General features: G+C 36.9%; 1 protein-coding gene across 2 annotated transcripts in view; it reads left to right on the forward strand.

Annotated features, from left to right (window-relative positions):
- LOC107696776 (lipoma-preferred partner homolog) overlaps nt 1–21608 on the forward strand; it is a 222268-nt gene that overhangs the window by 25264 nt on the left and 175396 nt on the right. Inside the window, exon 2 of one of the 2 annotated variants that reach the window (XM_016497272.1) lies at nt 7071–7117. The exons of the other annotated variant lie outside the window; for it this stretch is intronic. The gene's annotated coding sequence lies outside the window, so the exon portion shown is untranslated. The remainder of the gene's footprint in view (nt 1–7070; nt 7118–21608) is intronic. 2 annotated transcript variants of the gene reach the window in all.

Here is a 21608-nt window from a genome sequence, read left to right on the forward strand (position 1 = left end):
ATTCCTGCATGCTCTTAAACTAGGATTGGACAGGTGGTTGGGGAGAGGGTGGGCTTACTGAACGTCCTGAACATGCAAGCCAAAAAAATAACCTCAAAAATGAGAGTTATGAGTTTATCCAGCTGTTTTAGCGTTTTATAAAAGTCCTTGTTGTGATCCACAATCCTACTTACCGGAGGGCAGTCCATCATGTTAATGGCTGAGGCTGATAGGATGTTTTATTGGATGGTGTGGAGTGAATTTGCATCGTGTCAGAGTGTCCCATGAGGATGACAGATGCTGATTTGATAAATTGCATTATACACACCAGTCACGTTCTGAGATCAGTGGCGGACTACATAGAAAGTCCTGCCCCATGGTATAATGCTGTGGGGTAAAGTTAGTCCCCAATCTCTGCAAAACACAACACATACACCCACCTACCAGAACAGACTCTGGAATAGATCTCAGCCAAGCTATTCCTTAGGGTGTTCGCATCTGTGTGGTTATTGTTAAGGCAGCGCTAAAGCAGCCTACTTTGGAGAATATAATACAAAACAAGTGTAACTCCCTGTAGGTAGTAAGCTCGCACTTCTGACAGAGAGTAAATCAGGACTGCTCCGTATTGCACTTATAATAAGCAAAATTTGTATGATTTAGACACATTAAGTGCATCAGCACTAAACCAATAGTCTAAATAAAAGCATGCGTCTCCTGAAGGCCTTTGACTTCAAAGGAAATATCGTTAAATGTTCGTATGAATGATTTAAGCCAATGGCAAGACGAGAGACCGGCCAAGTCAATGGCACATCAATCATTCACAACTGAACATACGCCTGTCTAACTGAGTTTGGCGATGCAGAATATTCCCTGGAAACAAAGAAATGGCCGGAAAGTAGAGAGAAAAGAATGGGAAGACATAGAAGAGTCACAAAAACATGTAGGCAAAATTATGGGGAATGCGACTGAGTAGGTAATGAGACACAGAATGAAAATTTGGAGGAAGTAAAGTGAGTGCAGGAATAATTTAGGGCTCCTCAGATGAAATGCAAGTCAGTATATTGGATTGTTTCTCGCCTCACTTTATCACAAATCTGGCTGCTTGCTTGTTTTCCTCGTGTTTAGGATTCAGAATGGCCTATTTCTCATGGTCATCGTCTTACTTAAAGGAACACTCCACTATTTTTGTGCTGTAAAATATTGTGTATTGCTACTCTCAAAACTTTTTTAAAATGTATGAATAATTCTTGATATTTATACAAAATATAGAATTTTTACCTTGAAAAAAAAAAAAATTTAAATTGTGATATATTTTATATTTTTTTTATTAAAAAAATTATTAAATTGTGCACACCCACATTTATTCAAAGTTTAAAAACAATATTTTATATTTTTTACTACATTTTTCACACTCTTTATTGTAGACATTCTTATTTGTCATTAACACATCTAATGCTGGCTTTATGCTGTTAAAGGAACACTCCACTATTTTTGAAAATAGGCTCATTTTCCAACTCCCCTAGAGTTAAACAGTTGAGTTTTACCGTTTTCGAATCCATTCAGCCGATCTCCGGGTCTGGCGGTAGCACTTTTAGCTGTAGCTTAGCATAGATCATTGAATCTGATTAGACCGTTAGCATCTCGCTCAAAAATGACCAAAGAGTTTCTATATTTTTCCTATTTAAAACTTGACTCTTCTGTAGTTACATCGTGTACTAAGCCCGTCGGGAAATTAAAAGTTGCGATTTTCTAGGCTTATATGGCTAGGAACTATACTCTCATTCCGCAATGATATCACGCAGCGCCTGAAAATAGTCCGCAGCACGCTCCCTGTGCAAGCAGGTGGTCACGTTGGTTATGTTGACGGAAGTTAGCCTATTTTCAGGCGCTGCGTATTATCATTACGCCTGTTGCACCCATAGTATGGCAGCAAAGTTCCTTGATTATTATGCCGGAATGAGAGTATAGTTCCTAGCCATATCGGCCTAGAAAATTGCAACTTTTCATTTTCCGTCGGTCTTAGTACACGATGTAACTACAGAAGAGTCAAATTTTAAATAGGAAAAATATAGAAACTCTTTGGTTATTTTTGAGCGAGATGCTAACGGTCTAATCAGATTCAATGATCTATGCTAAGCTACAGCTAAAAGTCCTACCGGCAAACCCGGAGATCGGCTGAATGGATTCGAAAACGGTAAAACTCAACTGTTTAACTCTAGGGGAGTTGGAAAATGAGCCTATTTTCAAAAATAGTGGAGTGTTCCTTTAACAGCATAAAGCCAGCATTAGATGTGTTAATGACAAATAAGAATGTCTACAATAAAGAGTGTGAAAAATGTAGTAAAAAATATAATATATTGTTTTTAAACTTTGAATAAATGTGGGTGTGCACAATTTAATAATTTTTTAAATAAAAAAAATATAAAATATATCACAATTTAAAATTTTTTTTTTTCAAGGTAAAAATTCTATATTTTGTATAAATATCAAGAATTATTCATAAATTTTAAAAAAGTTTTGAGAGTAGCAATACACAATATTTTATAACCTAAACTAGCCTTTCCTTGTCATAAAAAGGTCAAATGATTTTGATGATTTAAGAGACTTATTGACCTCGACGAACAGCCCTGTCTGTGATATCATGTCCTGTTTAAGTTTTGTTTGCATATTTCAACATGTTTGTGGGTGATTTTTCTGAGAAATATTAATAAAAGATTATTGTACTTAAGGTTTTCTTTTCAAGAATATCATTCTTATTTGTTCATTACGGTAATGGAATAGTTTTGTTCTGTTATAATAAAAAAATAATTTAGAAAAATTACATTAGTGCTTTTAATGTATTTTGGAAGAAATTTATAGATTGGGACAAAAATGTGCATCATGTCATTGGACCCAGATGCATAACAGATATATATAAATATTGTTCTTATGGTTCAAATCGGAGTCATGGTTATTTCTGTTCTCCACAACACAGAGTTAAAAGGCAAGGCAAAGGTGAATTCACCTAAATGTATTTTTTTATCAGGCATTGAGACCTTTCTGGTCCCTCTGTAAACATACAGTGTGCATCAGCGTGGCCTCTGTCAGCACTTAAGACCATGTGAAGGACTTCATGTTAAATGGACCCTCTGATCCTCAGGTGCTATGTGGTTGCATTGGGCCATGGACAGTGATAGTGGTCTTCTAGGCCCTGATCCACCTCAGCTCAGTATACTAAAACTGACCTTGCATGCGTACAATACATTATCCTGGGATTCCACAAAAGAGACTCACTGAACCACTGGAGGCTAACTGGGAATAATAGGAAGTTGAGTAGGGAATGGCTCAACCGTTAATTTTTATTAAACATTATATTAAACTTAATAGAATGTAAAATTAAGTGGTGTAGTTGGTGTAAGAGAAAAAAAGTGCCATATTTGTAAACATAAAATTACATTAAAAGATTAGCTGGAAATTTTGTCAACATTTACGACATTTATAGTGTTACAAACATGACTTACTTTCTTCAGGAAAAAAAAAACAGAGAGAGAAATAAATAAATAAATGTGTCTGGAACTTAAAATGTTTAAAACTATCATATGATATCATAAAAATAGTCCATGGCTTTGTGTGATGAACAGAGTGAAATTTAATTACTGATTAATGATGCACCAAAATTAATCCGAAACGGAAATAAAAGTTTTCATTTAGCTGAAAACTGAAACTATTGGTTAATTTTGGTTCGCCACTATTATTGAATCATTATTTTCAATGATCCAGTCACAAGTTGAGTCAGTGAGTTTGTTTGGATCAGTTCGGAAAATATCTGGATGAAAATAAAGGATTAGTCAAGCATTTTTGTGTTTTTGGCCCCTGACGATTCCAGATCCCATTCACTTCCATTATATAGAAAAAAAAGAGAGAGTGGCCAGGATATTCTTTAAACATTCAAGCTTTGATTTTCATGGAGGAATGAAAGTCATACAGGTTTGGAACGACATGAGGGTGAATAAATAATGACAGTTTTTCCCCAATACAATGAGTCACATATTTTGCAGAAGAAGAAGAAGAATTATTTTGCCAATTACATAAGAGAGAATCCTCACACAGAGGTGAATGCAACAGATTTTTCCTCAGTTATGGATTCACTTATGGCCACTGGCCATGAAGAATTTATGAGTCTATTTCATTTATTGGTGTAGTCATTCCAAAGGCACAGAAATGTTGCCAGCTTTCAACGAAATAGTTTTGAGCCGTATTTCACTGCTTGTTGGCTGGAGATTCTAAAAATCACATGATATTTTTCTCCTGCGCTTCTTGAAAAATGGGGTTTTGAGGCAAAAGTGTCATGGGCTGATTTTGTTTTCCTTGGTTTAATTGCAAAATATGCCGTAGGAGCCAAAACATTTTTTTCTTATTGAGACAATGAAACCTTTATTCAGAATCAGGGTTATTATCGTTAACTAAAACTAAACCATAAAAAAACATTTTCATAACTTGAAGTAAAACAAACATTAACAGAAATAAAATATAATTACCTTTATCTTATTTTATAAACTTTATTTCATCTAGTTGCCAAAGCAACATTTATTTCAGTTTAAGTATCAAATAACTCTAAACTAAAAACTAAACCCTAAAAAATATATAGACATAATGTAAAAAATAAAAATAAAATAAAATTATGAAAATTATAAAAATACTAAATACTAAAAAAAAATGACTACAACTTTAACTTAAATTAAGATGAAAATATAAAAATAAAATCTAATTCTAAATACTAACAAAAACTTTATTAGTATATCAGTGATATTAACATAACACTTCAGGATACACTGATATTTAGAGGAATCATTTTAAAATATTTTGAATAATATGCTTTATTTTAAAAGACAAAGAGTATTTCACTGTTTGTAAAATAGGTTTCTCTATGGTGCATTCATTGTACTGTTAGTTCCTGGATGGCCATGAAATAGTTTTTTGTTGTAATTTTATATGTAAATAAGAAAAGTAAAAAAATTGTATGGCTGATGAGCGTTTAGACTGTTGGCTTATCTGGCAGGATACAACTTATTCAATGATATGGATGGCTGACTGTACACAATGAGTTTTTATTTGTATTTTTTTTTGTCTTAGCACCCTCAATCATAGCTTTGAAATGAATGCCTGTGGAGACATTGCAGATAAAAACATGAAGAGAGTCAGTCAGAAGTGATACCAATCACATGTAGTGGTGCTGCTCCTACTTCTTTTTCCCGGTGGTCTTCCTCATGTCTTGGCAACGTGGGGAACTGGCAGTGTCAATTTATCAGAGAACAAAAGAGACACTATGTGGGTAGGGAGTGCATCTGTAGGCCCATGGAGAGGAAACAGACCCCCCACCTCCTACCTGCGCATGCAAACAGGATGCCGGATGCATCACGTTCCTCAAACAAAAAAAAGTGGAACCTCATAATTAGCATTTTGGAACTTTTACTTTTGTCTTCTTTTTAAGTTTTCTATTCACACTGTTGTGTATATGCATTTGATATTATTCCAGAGCTCAATGGCCTAGAAAGTTTCGAGTACAATAAAGGCTGGGTGGTATGACAGTATTTATATTGTGGCTGTTATAGTGTTTTTGCTAATTTTGTCTATATTGCAGTGTGTAAATACAGCACAGGACTGCTAAAAGTTTTGACATGTTGAAAAGAAATTTGCCTAAGAAAATAAAGCATAGAACGTACTTGATGTTAAAAACTTTATTAAGAGCAATAAGCCATGAAAAATAATTTAATACTCATGCTGTTGACGACTGAAGCACACCCAGAAAGCTGCCTCTCAAAGAGCAGTGGGTTACGTCTTAAGTGAACGTAAGCATTTGGGAGAAAATCTAATTTGTCTCAGTATATTAGATCTGTGCATTAGATCTTAAAGTAGTATCAGCGTAATATACCTGCTGCTATGCTGTTAATGTTAATCAAACAACAAGAAAATCACACACTACTCTTGACTGAATAAGTTTAGTAGCTTTAATAAGAAATGTATATTTAATTCATACAGTTACAGTCCTTTTGATTATTCAGTTGCTGTATTACAGTATTTCTTACTGTCTTTGTCATGTTGTGTGTCCTGTTGTTTGCATTTTTGTTCTGATTTTTTAATTAAAAAATATCAAATAAAATAACAAAAACAACTATGTTGCGATATATATTGTTATTGTGAAATAAAATTAGCTTATTCTTACCATTAAATAAGCTTTTGATCATATCAGCCATCCCTAAGTACTAGGGCTGTCAAAAAAAAAATTTGAATTTCGAGTATTCGTCGAATAAAAAAAAAAAATCCACATTTTAGGTTTGCGTCAGGCAGCCTATCAGTGGCGCACGAAATGCGACGACGATGTAAGTGTCATTGCATTTTAATGCTTTTGTTAGCCTATCCAGTTGAACCCACTAGATGCGGCGCTGCTACGCTGCTCATTCAATATATTGCGGAAAACGAGAGCATCGGTGTGGCGAATATGTTTTTTTTTTTCAAAGATAGTCGTGTTATTTTATTACATTTTGAAGAAACGTGCATAATATTTTGCTCGATGCGCCCTCTTGTAGCCTCAGGAGAGAAGCCAAAAGCTTTCTTTCCCCTAACTGAAATTATGCCGTTTAAATTCGAATATAATTCGAATTTTGATAACATTTAAGTAGAAAATTCGAATTTAGTTTTTCAGTCATTTTGACAGCCCTACTAAGTACAATTGAGTACTTGACAAATAACATCGGCATTATGGACATTATTGTTTTTGTATTGTTTTCTAATAACATTTCTATGAATGTATGAAGGGAAACGTATATTGGACGTGCTGAGATGGTTTTTCACAATTTATTTTTTAAATCAACTTTTTTTTACCTTCATGGTTCATTCAAAGGTCATATGGGTTAGGCAAATTTATGAATTTATTGTTCGTTAAATAATTTACAATAAACAAATAATACATGTGGTTTAAAGATATGGTTTAAAATGTTATTTATTTATTTACTATAGGACGATGCTTGATTTCATAATCATCAAATCAATGTAAATTATTGTCCCATTGTCACCGAGATGTCCTCATACATCTTTCTGTCTTTCTCGTTCAGGTCTGTGATCATCTGGTAATTTGTTTTTGCTCCTGAAAAATAATCAGGTAAATATTGAATACTTAAATTTTTTGCTTTCCTATCATTCCTAATTTTTCTAATTAATCTTATTTCATGAAATCCAACACTGCATTCTAACCAGCACGGTCATCTACCTGCACCAGTTTATCAAATGCTAAATGAAATGTCCGAGCAACAGCCAATCAGAACATATCTGACATTTAATAGTTTGTTGTGAGAAACAGAATTTTAGAGCAATGAGATTTCCCAGTGGGCGGGGCTAACCTTTCTTAAGACGTAGAATAGAATTCAAGTGTAAGAGTAAGTAATTTTAAAGTGTAATTTGTTTTGTCTCCATTCGTGTGTTTTTTTTTTTTTTTTTTCTCTCTGAGGTGTAAAAGTGGAATGAACTGGGCTTACCAGGCCATTTTGTTCTTTTATGTAACTTTTGGCTGCTTTACATTCCGTACACTAAAAGCTGCCTCAGCCTACTCGAGAGAGAGAGAGAGAGAGAGCGAAAGAGAGGGGGGGAGAGGGAGAGGGAGAGGGTAACTTACATAAGCTGACCTGAGTGTCAGAGAGGCCAGTGGCAGGACACAATGTCATTTCTCTGATGTACGGCCTAGTTCCCATCTCATTGCTTTTCCCTTTATGAAACAGACTCACTTTTGCTCAGTTAGCCCAATAGATCAAAAAACAGCAGAACAGATGCATTTAGTTACATAATCACATACTTGCAGATCGCCACCCAATTGCCCCTTCCACTTCACTCAAAGAAAGCAGTGTCCAATTGGCTGACATGAAGGTTCCCAGGGCAGGCTTCATCTGACACTGTGCAGCCTTCTTCAGATCTTGAAAGGTGGAAATGCATGAAATTTACCATACGTAAAGAGGAATGTTAAGTGGAAATGTCTTTAATGCCCATTTGACATCAACATTTACACCATTTACTTTCTTAATGAACATTTTTTTTTCTTATTGAATGATCTGTGTACATTATGTAAACCTTTTGCCTGACATCATTAATCTGTCTCAGTTTTAACCCGTCCTGTCCAACCACCTAACGTAGGTAGGGTTGTATTAGCCATTCGTAAAGTCTTAAATTTGAATGTGAAGTCCACACTTGTGGCTTAGCAACTACTAGCTAGTTTATAATTAACTCTGTATTTAAAGGATAGGTTTGCTGATTTTCAACCAGTTTTGTACTCTTTTTTTCATGTTACCTACACCCAGATATCCCTGTATTTTTGTCAGCAAAAGTCTGCCGGATGATGCAAATCATTTTGGGCCATCCATCTGGGTTTTGACAGGTTCAGGGCTTTTTAACTACAGATCAAATTTTCACATTTTTGTATCTCTGCCCATGGACAGTCAACAGAGGGGTGGTGCCAAAATCAAAAGTGCATTATGGGTGTTGAAGCTTTTGGCAAAAGGGAACGCCACAGCCCTTTTCCTCTGTTTGCTATTTCCCTTTTCCTATTCCAACCACTGGTCAGAGGCTTCCGTAAATAGTTAGTTTATATGTAGAGTTATGTTTCATTGAAGTGCAAACCACAAACATTTAGTAACCTATTGTGTCACAACTAGGTTAAATTGTAACTTATGTACAACTAATACAACCGACCCCACTTCCCATTATGGAAAAAAAAAATTTCTGGGTTAAAAAAAGGAGAGAAAAAAGGTACAGTGATACAATACAAGTGAATGGGGCCAATTTTTGAAGGATTTCTCAATAGAAATGTGAAACTTAAAATTTTATAAAAGCCCTAATATTAATTCTTCTGTTGAAGCTTGTGTATTATTTGAGCTGTTTCAATTATTTTGCAGTTGTTGTAGGCGTTACGTTGTCATGTTAACAGAGTTGTAAAACTGGACAATTACACAGAAAAGGTAAAAAAAAAATTCACTCTAAAATGATGTGAACACATATTGTTTACATCTTGTGGCTATAGGCTACTGCTGAAGCAGTGAGTATTTTAACAAACAGACAAACAGAGGGGCGGGGGGGATTGGGGGGGGAGTGACCATGTATATACACACACACACACACACACACACACACATAGTATGCATGAAAATGCGTATTTTTCAATTAAAGACAGCTTATAGATTTAATATGGGCTGCTTTTGGTGCTTGACACCTTTTTATTGGTCATTTGTGTTTCAAGAATAAGGTCCAAGGTTAAGAATCATGCTATTAGTTACTTAAATATAAAATGTTTTTCTCTATTTAACAACATTACAATAGTGAAAGATGACTTCACTTAATGATCACGTCTCTTGTGCGGCGGGATGTTGGACTCATGAAAAATAATCACGTAGTTTGTATTCACCAAAACTGATTTACTGAAGTGAAAACACGGACGGAATTGGAGTTAGTGCGAGTGCCGCTTGCTGTGAGGTGGGAGCGACGAGCCGGCAGAGGATTGCGCAGCCTTCCTCGAACAGTTATGTTCACAATTTCTGATTTACTTAACGAATACTGTGTGAGGGGGGCTGTGATTGGATGATGACAGGTATCGGTGACCATTCTCAAGTGATCAGCACTGCTGCTGTTGTATCAGTCAGTGGTTAGATCAGCGTAGCAGTCAAAAAACGGGACAAGGGAAGTCACGTATGGGACAAATCAATTAAGCCCAAAATACGGGACGTCCCGGCTAATACGTGATGCTTGGCAACCCTAACGTTATGCCACAAATTTTGATGATTCAGCTTAACTTATACTGAACCCGAAAAAATTCCTACAAGTTGTCTTGCATGGGAAACACATATGTAGGTTTCCTCTGTAGGCAGTTCACTAGGTTCTGAAGTGGAGCCTTTAAGTTCATTTTAGATTTGCATGAAGACTCATGTCAGATGTCTGTTATGATTCTGTCATTGTCTGATAGATGTTTTTCATATGAATGTTATGATGTTATGAAACGAATGCCAGTTATTTCACAGTCACAGTGAGATCTCTGAGGGCAGGCGCCTCCATTACACTAAATGAATTTGTTTTTGCATGTACTGATAGCACTAAACGCTTCTCACCTCTTAATTGATTTTCTCATTCATCTCTTCGGGGAATGTTGTTCACAGTCATGGCTCTCTTAAGGAGCCATGTTTCAAACAGGCAGCAGTGTGGACAATCCACCCCCATCTCCACCCGAAACTAAGATGTTGCCCTCAGAACTAATAATGGGTTTTAGCGCATGCTTCTCCGATTGATCTGCTAAAACTATAAGTGCAAGCATAACAAATCCCTGTAATGATTGCCTCAGGAGGGGAGCTAGCACCACACTAAGAGAGTGTGTGTGTGTGTGTGTGTGTGTGTGTTTGCCGGCTCATAGTGCCACTCGCACAAATTATCTCCCCACTGTACATCTGCTCACAAACCTCTTTTCTGATTCATTCAATCAAACTATGCTCTCCACTCCTGTGTCCTGTGTAGTTATGTTTAGGGTTCCTGAGTCCCCAATATACAGTCATGTGAAAAAGAAAGGACACCCTATGGAATTCCATGGTTTTCCAGGACAGAATAAAAATCTTCTGGTCCTTGGCAGGTCTTACAATTTGGAAAATAAAACCTCAGATGAACAACAACACATGACATATCACACCGTGTCATTATTTATTTAGGAAAAATAAAGCCAATATGGAAAAGCTATGTGTGACAAACTAAGGACACCCTATGATTCTTGCTTGTAGATCCACTTTTAGCAGCAATAACTTGAACTAATCATTTTCTGTATGACTTTATCAGCCTCTCACATCATTCTGGAGGAATTTTGGCCTACTCTGCTTTACAACGTTGCTCCAGTTTATTGAGGTTTGTGGGCATTTGTTTATGCACAGCTCTCGCCACAGCATTTCAGTCAGGATGAAGTCTGGACTTTGACTGGGCTGTTGCAACACCTTGATTCTTTTCTTTTTCAGTCGTTCTGTTGTAGATTTGCTGGTGTGCTTGGGATCATTGTCCTGTTGCATGACCCAGTTGTGGCCAAGCTTTAGCTGTCGGAAGGATGGCCTCACATTTGACTCTAGAATACTTTGGTATACAGAGGAGTTCATGGTCGACTCAATGACTGTGAGGTGCTCAGTTCCTGTGGCTACAAGACAAACCCAAAATCATCAGCCCTCCACCAGCATGTGTGACTTTTGGTATGAGGTGTTTGTGCTGATGTGCTCTTTAGGTTTTCATCAAACGTGGCGCTATGCATTATGGCCAAACATCTCCACTTTGGTCTCGTCTGTTCAAAGGACATTGTTCTAGAGGTATTACGGTTTGTTCAGATGCAACTTTGCAAACCTGAGTTATACTGCCATGTTCTTTTTAGAGAGAAGAGCTTACTTCTGGCAACCCTTCCAAACATGCCAAACTTGCCTGGTCTTTTTCTAATTATACTGTCACAAACTTTATTGTTTTACATGTTAACTGAGGCCTGTAGAGTCTGAGGTGTAGTTATTGGGTTGTCTGCAATTACTCCGAGTATTCTACGGTCTGACCATGAGGTGAATTTCCTGGGACGTCCACTCCTGGGAAGATTGGTGTCTGTCTTGAATGTCTTCCACTTGTGAATAATCTTCCTCACTGTAGAATGATGGACTTCAGATTGTACAAGAGTACAGAGACAGGAGAGCCGGTTCTGGATTCTTCCTGTGCTATTCACAAAATAATGTTTGTTAATGACACCAAGTCTAAAGGTGCATCTGAAATCACATTCTGAATAGGTACTACATACATTTAAAGATGAATTAACTTTACAGTCATTAAAAAGTGTGATCTATATAGTATGAATGTAATCCCGATGTATTTCATCCACCATGTTGGCTTTGTCATGCATGGCACCAATTGCATCACTTCACTGCCATTCACAGCTCCTTTCCCATGGCCCCATGGGAACTTGACTTTGAGATGACTTCGGTATCTCTGTGGAAGTAGTGGTTTATCAAACGCAAATCTTATTGGTCACACCAAATTTTCAGCATTGCATATATTTTCACAATATTTGCTATTGTGTGAACAGGCCTATAGACTTTTAAGAAATGTGACACTCTAAAATGTGACACATTCGCACAGCCATTGAAGAGGAGTGGACCAACATTCCACAGGCCACAATCAACAACCTGATCAACTCTATGTGAAGGAGATGTGTTGCACTGCGTGAGGCAAATGGTGGTCACACCAGATACTGACTGGTTTTCGGACCCCCCAATACAGTAAAACTGCACATTTTAGAGTGGCCTTTTATTGTGGCCAGCCTAAGGAACACCTGTGCAATAATCATGCTGTCTAATCAGCATCTCGATATGCCACACCTGTGAGGTAGATGGATTATCTTGGCAAAGGAGAAGTGCTCTCTAACACAGATTTAGACAGATTTGTGAACAATATTTGAGAGAAATAGGCCTTTTGTGTACATAGAAAAAGTCTTAGATCTTTGAGTTCAGCTCATGAAAAATGGGGGCAAAAACAAAAGCGTTTATAATTTTGTTCAGTGTATGTATATATATACAGTATATATATACATACTGTAATTTCACTATAAATAAAATATTTGAACTGAAAATTCTTTCATAATTTATTCTACTAATGTTGGTAACCAAACAGTTGGCGGTAGCCATTGACTTCCTTAGTATTTTTTTCCCCCACAATATGGAAGTCAATGGCTACCGTCAACTGCTTGGTTTTTCAACAATAGTTGAGTAAATGATGACAGAATTTTCATTTACTAACATTCTTTAGATTATCATTTCTGTTTAACAGAAGAAAGAAATTCATACAGGTTTGGAACAACTTGAGGGTCAGTATATGATGACAGAAATGTTATTTTTGGGTGAACTACCGCTTCAAAGGGGATATTGGATGAAATTTTCACCGTTTTTTTTCATTTAGTTAGGTTTCTGGCACATCTGGCAGCTCAGAAAAGCTGAAAAGAAAACAGCAAGTTCATTATGGGCTGTCTGAGTCTGAAACTGTGTCATCCAGCAACCTCCATCAGGTTGCAATTTGCAACAAATATGATAATAATTTTTGTAGTATGTTTTCGTTTCTTAGTTCCTTAGTCCAGTGCATTGACTAGAAGACCTGTGTGGTCTGGAAACACGTTGGATTCCATTTCTATGGAATCCCTGGCGACCTATCAGGTGCAGGCTTTGAGGGTCATTTAGTTGTGGCATTGATGCAACAGTGACCATGGCGACATAATTGTATTCTGTACAGTACTCAACGAATCTCACGTGAGTGAAGATGTACAGTGCAAAGTCTGATGTCAGATGATTTTATAGGATTCATCTGAAACTCAAATGACCTGAAACAGAAGTTTTTTTTTTTTCAGAGAGTGACTCATTTTAAACTGATTAGTGGGGAAATGATATGTGTTAAGTATTCACCATGGGTCATTCATTTGGCAATTCATTCAGCAAAACTACTGGCTTTTAAAGCCATTTTTCAGGTTAAACAAACCATAGTGGATTCGGTACTTACGACACAATCCACCTGTTCCATGAGATGTGTGCGGTCCCTAGACACCTATTCACTGAAGGTGCTCTGACTTTACTTGAAAGCAGAACATTCCCATCGCTCTCTTTCCGTAGCTGTCATATATACTGTCAGAGCATGGGTTTGCATTCAAAAACGACAGTATTATGTTCACATATATATCTACAGATATTTATCTTAGGTTGCTTTACAGTCATAATATCCTTTGAAAGTATGCCATTATAATGGGTTATTTATTTATATACTGTATATATATATATATATATATATATATATAATGTATATATATATATAATGTATATGTATGTATATATATATGTGTATATATATATATATATGTAATGTTTTTAAAAGAAGTATTTTATGTTCATCAAGGCTACATTTGTTTGATTAAAATATAGTAAAATAACTAATATTGTGAAATATTATCACAATTTAAAATGACTGTTTTCTATTTTAATATATTTCAAAATGTAATTTATTCCTGCGATGGCAAAGCTTACTTTTTTATTCCTGTGATTGCAGAATATTACTCCAGTCTTCAGTGTCACTCGATCCTTCAGAAATAATTCTAAAATGCTGAATTGCTGCTCAAGAAACCTCAAAATTTCATGTTTAATTTAACGTACTACATCCCGTTTCTGTGTAATTGGTTGTGAAATTTACTAGCAATTACTGATTTAAAATTATTTCTACACTTTTCTTTTTATCAGTGAACAGTGATAATGAAATGTACTTAGCATCCAACCAGAAGTTCAAATAGTAATGTTTATAAATATATGTATATCTAAAATATTACTGTCGTTTTATAATAAGTGTAATGTATAGAGAAGGTTGTGTTCGAGAAAGCGGAGGCCAGACCAGTGAAAATGACAAGTACAAATATAGTTGTATTGTACTGAGAATGAGGTATAAATGTTCAGTGACAATTGCAGCACAGAAGATATCGTGTAGTAATTAGTCAGAAATGTGCGAGAAGCAAGAATGAGATTGAGGTATCGGAGGAAGTTACCATGGTAGTGCAAATGTCAAGTGAGCAAATTTACGGAAAACAGCTATATTATTGTACAGTGCAGGTTTTTTTTCTTACTGTCACTTTTGATCAATTTAATATATCCTTGCTGAATAAAAGTAATAAATTCTTTAAAAGCCCTTACTGACTCCATACTTTTCAACAGTAGTGTTGTAATTCTAAACATTTTTATATTTGTTGTATTAAGACTACAATTTTCTTTCACATTGAAAATGTCAGTGTAGAACCTCAGTTCCATGTACGTTTATACCCTCCTTGGTAATTTGCAGGCAAGTAAATATTTGTGAAAATCCGAAAAAAAAAAGTCTCCAACCATTCCTTGAAGCTATTTTAGATTAATGTGATGGCAGTCGAGTGAGCAGTATCAGCTGCGGAACATGGTTGTGTGTAGCGGCAGCAGGAAGAAGGGAATTATAGCAAGTGTACGCCTGGGGCCCGTGTGTCTGACAGGGCCTGTGCGGGGGGCTCGTGCAGGGTTCCTTGTTTTGCTCCTAGACTGTTTGTTGCTTCTTTGGATTCCTGGCTCTTAAGTTGTTGTTCTCGGGCCAAATTCTCATCGCGCACACAGAGCGTGTCAAAGAATGAGCACTGAGTCCTGCTGCCAGCTGACTTTGAAGAACAACCCGAGCATTCCATGGCAGCCATCGCCGTTCCTGGTTCCCTGGGAGAGACGCTCTGAGGGGAAGCATTCTCCATGAAATGCTAATGTTAGATACTTCACTGAGCTGGAGATTCCCATGCCATTGGCTAATCCATCACCTCCTTTCCTTCATTATACAGAGAAGTCATTTGTCTCTTTATACTTTTTTAAAATTCTGCTTAAGCTCTTTGCCCGCATCAGTCAAGAAGAATTGTAAGTAGGGCTGGGTATCGAGTTCGATACTTTTTAGGCACCGACCGAATTGCCTCGATACCATCGAGTATCGAAAAACGTCTCGTCGTTCGGTACCAAATTTCGATACCTAAGGGGTTAATCTCATCAGCGTCAGTGAGCCAATAAAGGCCCGTGTATACTTCACTTTCCGCGTTCCGTTCCGTCTCGCGCTCAGCCGTGTCCACACAGCTTTCAAAGTATACTCAACCGCGGATGAGTGCGTACGGATGAACTCAACACAGGCGCAGTTTGACTTGATGTAAGGCTACATTTACACTGGTGCGTTTATGTTTTAAAATGAAAATGATCCTCGTCATACTGGCGTTTCCACTGCGTTTCAAGCCGGCTTTCCACCATCTCCAAGCGACAGACCGGTTATTCAGTCATTCTCAGGAACCGGTATCGAAGTCAAGGTATCGGTATCGATAACGAACATTTTTGAACGATACCCAGCCCTAACTGTAAGTGCCCTTTTTTTGCTTAATTGCTAGAGCAATTGCAAAATACAGTGAAAAATTTCTTTTTTTAAATGCTAGATATTTATTGTTAGATGAACATCATTTTTTTTCACGTTCAACTCCAGCGATTTCTTTAATGATTAATTTGCTTAAACTTCATTTTATGATGGGATGCAGATGAATGAGAAATGACTAAATAACGTTATAGATAATTTTAGATAAAATCTTATTTTTAAAGTTCATTTTATGTCTGAAATACCTCTTTTGGTAATACCTTTCTTTTTATGCAAGTTGGTTGCTATAATTTAATTTATTATATTATTTGCGCAAATTATTAAAAAATTATCATTTAAATTTATGATGTAATTTCCTTGAATTTTAGTATTAAAACTTTTAAAATCAATAGTTTATTATGCTCAAAGTTGGCAAAGAAGGAAGTGTCTAAAAAACACTTAACAATTTTTTTCCACCCATCCATTCATTTTCCACTGCTTATCCGGGACCGGGTCGTGGTGGCAGCAGGCTGAGTAAGGACACCCATATGTCCTTTTCCTTGGCCACTTCCTCCAGCCCATCCTGGGGGATCCCAAGGCATTCCCAGGCCAGCCGAGAGATCTAGGAGGCATCCTTACCAGATGCCCGACCCACCTCAACCACCTTTCAATGCGGAGGAGCAGTGGCTCTTCTCCGAGTCTGCCCCAGATGTCCCAACTTTGCACCCTGTCCCTCAGGGTTAGCCCAGACACCCCGCGGAGAAAACTAATTTCAGCTGCTTGTACCTGCAATCTCATTCTTTCGATCATTACCCAAAGCTCATGACCATAGGTGAGGGTTGGTACATAAATTGACTGGTAAATCGAGAGCTTCGCCTTTAGGCTTAGCTCTCTCTTCTCCACGACGGCCCGGTACAACCGCATTACTGCTGCCGCCGCACCGATCCGCCTGTCAATCTCATGCTCCAGCCTACTCTCACTCGTGAACAAGACCCCGAGGTACTTGAACTCCTCTACTTGGGGAATCAACTCACTACCTGGAGTGGGCAATGCACTTTTTTCCGGCTGAGAACCATGGCCTCAGATTTGGAGGTGCTGACCCTCATTTCTGCCACTTTACACTTGGCTGCAAAATTTCGGTTTGCAACTTGAGAATTTTTTTTTTAATATATATACAAGCTTATTTAATTTCTGCAAATGTCCACTCAGTAGGACAATGTTGTTCATGATGAATCTCTAATTTGGAGACCAAGTCAATTGCTTTAGAGTCTAAGAGAAATCTCAATTCATTTTAAAACTTAATAAAACTCAATTAAAACTTAATATATATAAATTAATATAAATTCTGTCATCATTTACTCACTCTCAAGTTGTTCCAAACCTGAGTTTCTTTCTTCTGTTGAACACAAAAGAAGATATTTTGAAGAATGCTGGTAACCAAACAGTTGCTGGTCTCCATTGACTTCCATAGTATGGAGAAGAAAAAAAATACTATGGAAGTCAATAAGGGTCAGAAGCTGTTTAGACTTGAGTCTGAGTCTTTTGGACACTCGCTCCAAACCCGAAGACAAGACCTCAGCTGAGACCACTCTATATTTTTTGATCATCTTTTATTATTTGAAACAGGTTTGTTAAAAAAAAATTGAGAATACATGTCAACGATTTATTATTTGGTAAAACAATTAAAATTAATTAACATTAACAGAGAAAACTAGAATTTTTATAGAAGAAAAAAACCCACCTCGAACAGAGTAAACAAGACATAAATTCACTAAAATTAATAATAAATAAATAACTACTTAGTTCGATGTAACACAGTTCCTGCCCTGTTTTAAATGGAGAAACACGGTCTTGACAAAAGTGTGATTCATTTGTTGTGACATCTATTACAGTACAAAGTGGCTGCACATCATTAACTTCGAATCTGAGTTTACTGGTGGAATGAGGCCGACAATACATTCTTTCTTTCCTTTCTTGTACTTTCCCTTTCACATCCTGTATCAGTGATGCGTTCTTATTGAGTCTGATTATAAAGTTTGAAAGCAAATTCATTCTTTTCTTCTTCAAACCTGCCTTCCCAGATGAAGAACTCTATTAGATGAGGGGAGATGAAACGTGGCAGTTAAGAGTCTGATATGCTCAACCGGTCCACATCCTCTCCCATTTGCCGTTTTGCATGTGATATTTATCTTGCAGATACTATTAAAATCAGATGAAGCGTTCTTTGACTGATAGACAGAGTGGCTGCGCGGCGTTAAAGCAGAGAGATGATTATCATGATCTGATATTGACACCTCATTACGTTCATACTCCTGAACAGAGGATGCAAAAAACTTTCTTTGTGCGTCAAAGAGTTTGCTGTGGCGTTCTTCTGTGCTCTTAACAGTTCTGCTTGAGGCTAGACAAGTTATCTTTCCTCTGTTTTAATAAAGTCATCCAGAGGCAACTGTAATGTCAATGATGGTCAAATGATTAAAAGGGTTAATGCCTCATCTCTAACTTTACCTATCCATACAAATGTGATACATCATATATATCCGTTCACGCGCTCGTTTTGGCTCGCGCCTGGCGCTGAAGTGAAGTGGAGCACGCACCTGAAACGTCTCCCGTTCTCAGTCATTCTACGACTGAATGAATGCACTTCTTGTCAAGAGAAAAAGTGACCGAAGCAGCAGTTGTGAGTGGGGTGGCCAACCCTAGCCCCGCCCCTGCGTTAATTGCGTGAAATATTTTTAACGTGTTAAAGTATATATATAGATGAATATGCAGAAGAGATTAGCACCACCATGCAATATGTACTTTTACACTCCCCACCAGACCACGTCTCACACAGTCAGTAATGAAACAACATTATTAACAACAAAGCTGTTATCAAGAAAATTGCCTTTAAAAAAAGAATTAAGTATCTTGATTGAGTTAAGTTGCGTTAGCCATAATATTTGTTGTGATATCTGTAATTTAACATATTTTAGTGTAAGTTTGGACAGTATATCAGATATGTACCATATGATTTTACTGGTTCTGTAGCTTATTGTGAATAAAACAGACACAAAGACCTCTTTGCAAAGTTATTCGTATTCGAGTTCGTGGTCACCAGGATCAATGGCATGGATAGACTGTAATTATTATTAGAATAATCCTGGCCTGTCCCTGCTCTCTTGGCCACATAGCAGTCTCATAATTGTATGGCTGTGGTCCGTTATACGAGTATGAATACACATTTACAATTTCCTCAGCGTTCGAACTGTCATTGCAATCCATTGCTTTCCTATTGTTTAAAATGGCCGCACTCCCTCCCATTACGTCACTTCCGGTTTTGGCATTTTTCAGATGCGGGAGTAAAATTTTCACACAAAAATGACTCCAGAAGCCTCAAGTAGCATATTTATAAGTATATTTTAAACAAAATCTAGTTCCTACATTATTTTTCTATACATTGACTAGGTCTCTAACCTGCAATATACACTTTAAACCTACGACCTCAGATGAATTTACATAGAGATATCATAAAATAAGATTTTGGTCATATCACCCAGCCCATTTTCACAAGTCTTGATCAGTTTTAAGTTTTGGATGTGTATCAGCTCTATGAGATTGTAAGCTAATATTATTTCAGTTCTGATATGTTCCCATCTACGATATCTTGGGTTTTACCGGTGAAGATTTCAGAGGTAAATCCCTCCTACCTGCTACTTACTACAGTTAGTAACATCCTCAGCAGTACCATAGCTCGATCCATGGTCGATACAGGACAGATGCTGCTCGAGAAGTCAAATAAATGTGAGCGTCTCATTACGATCAAATATGTAGCTGGATAAAATGAGCACAGACATGATCGTTGCACTGAATGTAACAAACAAGTAGTAAATGTCTGCGGACAGCATGAGAGATTTGGAATATTAGATTACTGACACATGCCTAAGAATGTTTATGGGATGTGAGTGAAATCAGAGTAGATTTATTGCATGGATTATACATCTACGAGTGGGTCTGAGTTCGTTATAAGCCATCAGTTAAGCGCCGACAGCCATCGGTCAATTAAGAATTACAGGCCAGGAAAACAACCAAAGGTTTTGAACTTCCTCAATAATCCTCTTTGGGTGTGACAGGGGTCAGTGTACTGCGGAGCGAGTGATGATGGGGTGAAGGATTAAATATGGTCTCTCCCATTAAATGTGTCCACAAGTACTCGGCTTTTAACCTGACATCTCAGACGGCTGTCGCCGGGCAGGCTTTGGGCTGCTTTTATTCTTATCGGCTGATTTGATAGACAGACGAATCACTGATGTCCAAATGTGTCCAATTTTCTAACTTACATGATCACTTGCGTTCTTCTGGTGATGACGGGTGCTTTCAGGCACTTTTCACCATTGTATAAAACTGGCTCAAGTGTACAAATAGGGATGTGCTTATACAAACAAACTGAAGAAATCTGCTAACCATTTCCAAACCGCAAAGAATTTAAACAGTAAAGTTTTTTCTGTTGCGGTTTGAACATGTTTTGTTTATTTATACTTGAAAATGTCTTACTATTAATACGCGAAGTGGTTCCTGTAGCTCAACTGGTGGACCAGGGTACTAACAATAACAAATCCGTGGGTTCAATTCCAAGGGAAACACACACACACACACACACACACACACAAAGATAAATTGTCTAGCTTTAATTCTGGAAAATATTTTCCATAATTCCTAATAAATGCTGTTCTTTTGAACTTTCTATTCATTAAAGAATTGATTGAGTTTCTACAAAAATATTAAGCAATACAACTGTTTTCATCGTTTATAATAATATATTTTTTTATTAAGTACCACATCAGCATATTAGAAAGATTTCTGAAGTATCATGTGATACTGAAGACTGGCGTAATGGCTGCTGAAAATTGAGCTTTGCCATCACAAGAATTATTTACATGGTAACTAATAATAATAATAATAATAAAACATTTATTTAAAAGTGTAATAATATTATTCATTACATTACTGTTTTTACTGTATTTTATATCAAATAAATGCAGCTTTGGTGAGCATAAGATAAATAAAAAAATTTTTTTAAACTAATTTATGTCATTGGGCTTCTTGTTTTCTCACTGGTCAGCCAAACAGATCATTGGATGAGCCACAATTTGTACAGTATTTGAAATCGGAATGAAATCAAAATTTGCCCTATTTATTTTCTTTACAAATGTTATTGGTATTATTTTTAATAATTCATCTATGCATATATCTTGTTATTCATTTTTTGACATTGTAATCTTTAATCAAAATGTCATAACCAGCTCTTCTTGTGATATGACTTTTCCCTTCTGACAAATGCAAGACCATGTTTTAGCTAGGCCAGATGCATTCAGATCTGCACTATGCAATGTCCTCTTTTCACAATCCAATCAACAACTGATGGGTAAAACCAAGCCCCACCCTACAATCACAATGTGGAAGGTACTGTATGTTGATTGCAGTTTCCATTTCATGATCTGTATGCAGGAGCACAGTAAGCAATTCTTGGGCCTGGTACAAAATGCAAAGGCTGGTTTTGGGTTCCTGTTGTTCCTTTCTTATTGGCGGCTCTGTTGTATGACTTTTGGTACAGTGCATTTCTTCCTCCCAAACGGTGCTGTGATGTAGAGACAGTTTCTTCATGAAATATCTGAGGCCTTCTAGAAGAGGCCATGAAAAAAGCAAAGGGATCGAGTGACGCT

The sequence above is a fragment of the Sinocyclocheilus anshuiensis genome, unplaced genomic scaffold (genome assembly GCF_001515605.1).
Source record: "Sinocyclocheilus anshuiensis isolate Anshui unplaced genomic scaffold, SAMN03320099.WGS_v1.1 scaffold999, whole genome shotgun sequence".
Lineage (NCBI taxonomy): Eukaryota > Metazoa > Chordata > Actinopteri > Cypriniformes > Cyprinidae > Sinocyclocheilus > Sinocyclocheilus anshuiensis.